The following is a 7757-nucleotide window of genomic DNA, read 5'->3' on the forward strand; positions in this document are numbered from 1 at the left end:
TCCTGCACCCGGCAACGCCACGAGAGTGGGGAGAGAGGGAGAGGAGGTTGTGCTGTGTGTGTGCGCGCGTGTGTGTGCGCGTGTCTACAGGTAGCAGCGGCGGCGGCGGCGGCGGCGGAGACCGGAGCAGGGGACGCATCTGCAGCCACCTCCCCTCCTGTGATTTTCGGAGGCGATTGCTCACTTAGCTGACGGATCTGTACCCTCGGGAGCTCTTCTCATCCTCTCCATTTCCACGCGTCTTAGGCGTCTTCCAGTTTCAAGTGTGTGTTTTGGGTATTTTATTTTTATTTTTTTTCCTTCTCCCTCTAAATCTTTTCGGGAATTCTTCATATTGAAGCAGGTGGCTCCTGGGACGAAATCTTTGGATACATTTGGCCTGCCAAGTTTTTCTTTTCCCCGTCCCCTCCCTCTTTCAGAAGCATCTGTGGTGCTTTCTTTTTGGATTTATATGCAGAAAACGTATATATGTTTATATACCGACCGCTTAATATATAAATACATATACGCGTGCCCTAGCGCTTGGTTTTCGTCTCTCTTCCTGACAAAGCGGAATGTTTTGGAGCTGATGGATAACGAGAACAGTATTAACATTCTTTTGAGCCTGTATTTTAAAGCGGGGAGGGAGAGTGAAGAATTAACATTTGGCCATCGTTTGGCTGCACACTAAGCATCACGAAATATTTATGGTTGCAGATCAGGTGCAAACGGGGCTTAGAGAGAAAGGTAAGGGAGCTTCCTGCGTCCGCCGAGCTCCGGTGTTTTTCTTTATCCCGGGGATTGCCGAGAACTTCCTACTCTCTGCCTCTCCCTCTTCTTCCCCACCTTCCACCCACCCTGCCCCGCTCTCTCCTCCGTAAGCTTAACCCTTTCTCAGTTACGTTGGGTTGGGGCGGGGGCGGGGGGAGAGGGTTGCTGGAGGTGTAGACTTCTGTTAGAGTTTAAATGCTTCTTTCCCCTCTCTTCCCTCTCTCTCTTTCCCTCTCTTTCTCTCTCTCCCTCCCTCCCCCCCCCCCAAGCTGAGTAACTGAGTTTCCCAATCCCCTTTTAGCTGTTTTAGGAAGCCCATTTTGTCGTTTTGAAAAAGAATGCTACCTCGATAGCTGTTTTAAACATTTCTTGGTGCCAACCCCTACCTTGGTGCGTACCTCTATCCTCTGACGAAAATAAAGGCAATAAAAATAACGAACTTTCATGAACTGGGTGGTTTCTTTAGCACTGGGGGTCATGGAGCCTCCCAAATGGTCATTTTCATTTAAAGAAGAGCCAATACCTCAGGAGGACTCCACAGTGGAGGAAATTCAGCTTCCGTTTCTGCGTACTGCCAGTTCATTTACTTGGAGGGTCATTTACCAGAGTTGAAGGGGATGGAGCTGAGTCTAGTATAGGAAGAACTACACGACACTTAATGCCTTTTTAAACCCACCCTTTACAACAAGATCAGTCCCTGTTTAACTCTCTCTGTACTTGGGAAGCGTTTTCAGACTCGACCTTTTGGGGAGAGGTGGGAACTTGCCCTTATTTTTCCTTTTTTCCTTTCAGCCTCCTTCCTCCTCCGCTCACCAGCTCTCGCCCCGGCACTTTGTAAATTTCCCGTTTTGCCCACCCCTCCTGGTGGGTGTTCTCGGCTCTTCTCCGCTCCTGCCCCCTCCGTCCTCTCTTCCTTGGCGCTTTCAGAGCAGATGCCTCTTCTCTTTTCTTGGGCTCCCTCTCACCCCACCCCCTCGCGCCGCCCCCCGCGCTCTCCACCTGCCCCAGCTCGCCTCGCCCCTCCTCCCCGCCTCCCGCGGCGCCCTGACCCTTCCAGCCGGAGTCCGGGTCTGCGGGCCGGGGGGCGTCGTGTCAGCGCGCCGACGACCCGGCGGCCGACGCGGAGCGCGCGGCGCGCGCGACGCGGGTGTGAGGAGAGACCGCGGGGGAGGCGAGCCGGAGTCGGGCTAAGAGGCCGGGAGAGCCCGTCGGAGCCGGAGAGCCCCGGAGAGAAGGGAGGAAGCGAGAGTGAGGCGCGCACGCCGGCCGAGCTCGGGCGGAAGAGTGCAGTCGCCTCCGACGCCTTAGAGCGGCGCCCCAGTCGCTGCAGCCTTTCACCTTAGAGCGGTGTCCAGGGACCACAGAACCCAGGAGCCGAGAAATCGGCAGAGAGGTACCAAAGCAATAGGGAAAAGATTACGAGAGAGCGGGGAGGGTTTCCTGGCGAAACACGAAGGCTGAGCTGCTGGAGGAACAATGCCGCCTCCACTAGAAAACCCTTGCTTGAGGCCGGGGCGGAGCGCGGAGGAGCTGCCTCCAGCCTCGGGCTCGCTCTCCCCAGGCCCTCCGGCTCGTTCCGGGACCGGTTCCGCCTCGGAGTTTGACGGGGATAAGAAAGTTGCGCTTCCGCACAACATTTCCTGCGAAGTGGTTTTCAGATCTGCCTGGTTTGAGTCAAGATGTCACTCTCGGTAGATCCCCGCGATGAGCAGCTAATAGATTATGCATTATGGGTTTGTCAAGTCCCCTGGGCAGAGAAGGTAGTCCAAACATTGCCGACCTTCTCCCTTGGCTCCCGACCGGCCAGCACAATGCTTTGGGAGTAGAGATGAAAAGCCGCCTGCAGTGAATTTAAAATTATTTAGGTTGAGATTTTTCAATTGGGAATGTTTTATTCCAGAAGAGGTTGTTAGAGGGTTATAAAGATGAGGAAAATTCTGTGTTTAATATTTGTGATTATTCTGAATCACGAGCAGTTGGCGTCCACAAAGGTATTCTTTCTTTTTTTCATTTCCAGGACCATAGTGATACATGTAGGACTTAGAAAACATGGAATCAGAGAACTAACCCTGTATCTATTACTCTGCCTTTTTATAGGTACTCAATATACTCATTTTTCTTTTTTTATACTGAAACTACAGTAGACTATTTTCGCTTAAATAAATGATCATGCTCTACATGAAAATTACAGTTACGTATTTCTCAAAAATTAATTGTGCTTAATTATAAATAAGACCATAGGTATAAAAATATCACTAAGGAAAGGTGTGGGTGCATGTGTTTGAGCATAAAACGTATAAAATGTCTCGGCATTTCATTCAGCCATTGTAACCTAGCAGAACACCAGCTTTCTGAAATGAGCTCAGAAGCAAGGGCCGTGCACGTACTTAAAATATTAAGTGTTAAGTACAAAAACATTACGTTTACCGTGCCCTTGGCAGAGAATGAATCTCAAGTCTACCTGCTCTGCGGAGTGATTCACAGAGCAAGTGGAAGTTAATTATTACTCAGGCCTTCTGATTACATGGTTTGATTAAAAGAAGTAACTGTTTTCTGTAAGCCTGCTATTCTGCAGTTACTCTTTCCAATCCTATTAACGTAAGCAAAAATTGAGGGAGTCAGTCTTTCAACCGACTGTACTAGACTTCCTGCAGTGTGGGCTTCAGAAAAGCCCTCTTAAGCAACTCTCCTTTCCGTAGTCTCCCTCCTCCCACGCCAAAGTACTTTCTGTCAGTCTTTTATTCCCTTAGTGGCAGTTCATTGTGTGAAATTTTCCTTTTATATTTAGGTATAACATATTTTCAAATATAAATGTCTGAATTGTTTAGAAATTGAAGGTGGAATATATACTTACAGAAGGTAGGCTGAGAACTTCATTTGCTGCAGGCAGAGTGTTTGAAGATTTGATCACTTTTTGCATGGTTGGCTGACTTCCCTGACTTTAGAAAGTCTCTTCCAACCCTGAAATTCTCATATTTTATTCTATTCTTATTATTTCCAGTGGCATGGTTATCCAGTGGCAGGGTCTATATCTTCCTTCAAATTTCTTTAAATTAGTTAGATACAATTTTTATAGGATAATTAAGTAGCTATAACTAAAGAATACAGATATAAATAAATCTAAGCTCCAATGTTATTGACAACTTTTTGAGGGGCAATATTGATATAGTAGGCATAGTTGAAAAATACCTCTCTGGGATTCCGTATGCTGAAACAAACCACTTCTAACATTTTTTTTTTTTAAAGCAAAGCATAGTAATATTTTATTTCTAGAATTCTTTTTTAAAATTTTTACACAAAGGAATTATTTTATGAATTATCAAACAAATACTAATTTGTAGTTTCTGTAAGCAAAACACAGTTGGAATTAACAATAACATTGGAAACTGCAACAGTTCAACAGTACACTTCTGCTACATTTTCAAGTATTTTGAAGTGAAGTTTGGTGTCTGTTTCTATCTTATTAGATTGTAAAGAGAAAGATGTGGTTCCTCAGTTATATTTAATTATTTGTAAATGGAATCACCCAAGTCCAGTTCACCAAACATTTATTTATTTTTTTCTAAAACAGTCTGGTCTTACAGATCTTCTATCAGCCATGGCCAATGGCTCCTTATAGCTTGGATGGTAATATTTAGACCTCTGAGGGCATTCAAGTCTTTTCACAATTTACTCCCCAACCTTCCTTTTTAGATTAAAGCGCCTTCCACCTGGAACTCCTCCCCAATTGACTCTGCATTCCATTCACCTGACTCCTCCTTACCATTTTCCCCAATACTACTTGACATTTTAGGCTTCTGTGCTTTTCTTATACTAGTCTTTCTTTATGGATTACTTCCCAGCACATATACCCCAACTGTAGGATGGGAAAACATTTTGTTTCCTTAGACTGGTCTTTTCTCTGTCACCCTGCTGTCCTTACTCTGAGCTCCCACAACATGTTATTCATGCTAGGAGTCCCCCACCTTTCACACTTGCTGATGATTGGCTCCCTCCCTGGAGAGTAAGTTCCCAGAGGTCAGAAGCCATGCCTAATTTACCGTTTCATTCAGAATGCTTAGCTCCATGCCTAAATATAAAGCAGGCCATAAGTGAATGATAAATGTATTATTTAGAAATACGTTTGGCTATGAGGCAACAGAAAATCTGGCTAACCGTGGATTAAGCAAATAAGGATTTATTTATCTCACATTATTAAAACAAAATCAGGAGAAGACAGTTGCTTAAGCATTTAAACAAGGAATCAGGTTTCATCTATCATCTAGGTGCTTTCCTTCTTATGGTCATAAGATCACTGCTGTGCCTCTGGCATCATGTCTGCTTTCTAGGCCCAAAGAAGGAGGGGGCAAGGGAATGTAACAAAGGGTTTTCAAGCTCAGGATTTCTCAACTTTGGCGCTAGTGTCATGTGGGACTCATAAGTCTTTGTCTTTGCTGTGGAGGGAGTATCTTGTATGTAGGAGGCTGTTCGGTAGCATCGCCGGCCTCTACTCACTAGATGCCGGTAGCACCCTCCACCCACTCACCCACCTGGTTCTGAAAACCGAGACTATCTCTAGACGTCGCCAAATGTCCGTTAGAGGTTAAATCCTCCTGGGTTGAGAACTTGAGAATGACTAGAGTCTGAAGGAAGGAAATTCCTTGTTTCCTACTTCCCCATTTTTGCATTGCAGTGGTGGTGAGGATCTGTTTGATTTTTGTTTAATAAATGGTAGAGGGCTCTTTATGAGATTAAAAAAAGAAAAAGGGAGAGGAAAGGACCAAACAAGCCTTCTCCTTGAGCATTTTGTCATTTTTGTCATGTGGACATTCTCCCCGTAGACTTCTATACCTACCAGAACTGTGTCAAATCACTACTTCTACATACCCGACAGGTTGGGAAACATGTTTTTCCTCTGGCATACCACTACCTTGGAGAAAATCAGAATCTGTGAAAAAAGAAGGGGAAACTGATTCGGGGTTGGAAACTAGAAGTGTTTGATACTGTGACAGAATAAATGAATATGTAAAAATCACCTAAATATTTCAGAAAGGAGAAAAAGTAAAGAAAAAGTAAATAGCCATAAAAGGGGATAGATATAATTTTTTCACATGCTAAATATTCATAAAATAACTATGATAACACTGTGATTTTATTTTTCCTCTGGATGATAGTTTACTTGGAAAATAACAGCAGAATGGAGGCATCTTACTCTTCCTAGCATTTTTTTTTTTTTTTTTTTTGGTCAGAGAGCACCCTGTCTTCTTCAATCTATTGAATAAAGCAATAAAAGTTGCTATTCATGCTTACAAATTAGTCATCAATCATATGAGAAATGTTGTCAAGGAAAGAAAATGCAGATCTTTGTTTTAATACTCTTTTCTAATGCATGTATAAAGATAGCACATGCCAGTGATGGCATTTGGTAAAATAATGGGTCTTTTGTACAGGTGTATTAGCATGGACTGTAGTAACTTTAAATTAGGTTGCTCAGTTATTTACCTCAGTGTAGTTTACCCTTATAGGGAAGAATTCTGCCTTACAAAGATATATCAGTATTGCCCTGATGACCAATGATCTTATCTGATTGATACAATTTTTTCCCATGAGCTTGTTGAATGCCTATTTTTGCTCATGTCTGTGTAGAATATAGAAGTATAAAATATGGTGTCTGTTACGAAACCTTGGCATGCAAGCAACACAATACCCAATTAAACATCTAAACAGTAAAGAATCATCTCTCAGGACAAGGATTATGGAGGTATACTGGTCCACAGTTGGCTACCTCAACAGTTCAAGGATGTCATAGCTCTGGGACAGCTTTGCTGTAATTCTCTTGGCTCTCCATTTTGGAAACAAGATAAACAATATGGCTACCACCAAGCCAAACACTACCTCTTCCAACAGTCCCACCCAAAGCAAAAAGAAGAGAGGAAGTCTTCTTCTCATGGAAATGTCTCTTGTAATCAAAAAGAAAATTTTTTTTCGAGACGCTATCAGCAAACTTCCCTTCATGCCTGATTGACTAACACTATGACATCCCCACTCCTAAACTAATCACTGGCAAAGAGATAATACATTGCATGACTGGTTTTGATCAATCATAGTCCTTCCCCAGGGGCTGGAGGAGAGGTCTGCTTTCCCTGTGGACATGGCAGTGTTACACTTAGACAAAATCGGAGCTCTTGTTAACTGACAGGAAGGAGGCAATAGTTGTAACCTAGGTACCTAATAGGATGTGCCATAAACATCATGCCCTGACCTCCTTGAAGTTCTTATAATATGGAATGTCTACACTGGAATTATGTGCACGCGCCCACGCGCACACACACACTCATACACACAAGAATTAAACAGTCTTTGGATCCATGGACATAAACTGTACACATGTCAGGCTGCATGCTTCTGATATAGAATGATTACTTTCGTAATGTTCCAGAGATTTTTTTCCCAGTATTATCTGGAGAATTATTATGCTACATTCCACATATAAATCCAAAACCCTACATTTTCAACTTATAACTGTATCATAATAACAGAAACCACAGTTAAAGCAGAGCATGTTCTTCTTACTAAATAGGTCATCTATGTTTGTCATATTGTCTTATATTCATAAATCAGAAATAATGTGAGAAATGACTGAACACTGTTGCCAGTTATTCTCATGAAGAAGGACTTGATATCAGTTATGCCCAATTAAAATTACTTCCCTGCTTTTGATAATTGTTTACTTGGAGAGTCTAGGGGAGGGAACTAATTTTTAGCTCACAAGCCAGTATCTCATTAAGCATTATGAGTCTTTTTTTTAAGCACAGAAAGCCGTATTTTCTTTTTTTTTGGTCTGACTTCATGGAAGCTCAGAGCCAGTTTTGTGTTCAGTTGAAAAAGAGGTCCTGAATTGTCTCCTTTTACCCTGTTTCATTATTTGAATCCATTTTAAAACTTAAACTTTGGTTGAAGATTTGATTGTATTGGGGCTTTTTATCATAAGCTGCTTCAAATTATTTTTGGAAGGAGGAAGTATATGT

General features: G+C 43.0%; 1 protein-coding gene across 1 annotated transcript in view; it reads left to right on the plus strand.

Moving 5' to 3' along the window:
• Positions 1-2028: 2028 nt before the first annotated feature.
• The window catches only part of NLGN1 (neuroligin 1), an 890815-nt gene continuing 885086 nt past the window's right edge, over positions 2029-7757 (plus strand). The window contains exon 1 of the mRNA XM_065875736.1: positions 2029-2143. The gene's annotated coding sequence lies outside the window, so the exon portion shown is untranslated. The remainder of the gene's footprint in view (positions 2144-7757) is intronic.

Source organism: Phocoena phocoena, chromosome 4 (genome assembly GCF_963924675.1).
Source record: "Phocoena phocoena chromosome 4, mPhoPho1.1, whole genome shotgun sequence".
Lineage (NCBI taxonomy): Eukaryota > Metazoa > Chordata > Mammalia > Artiodactyla > Phocoenidae > Phocoena > Phocoena phocoena.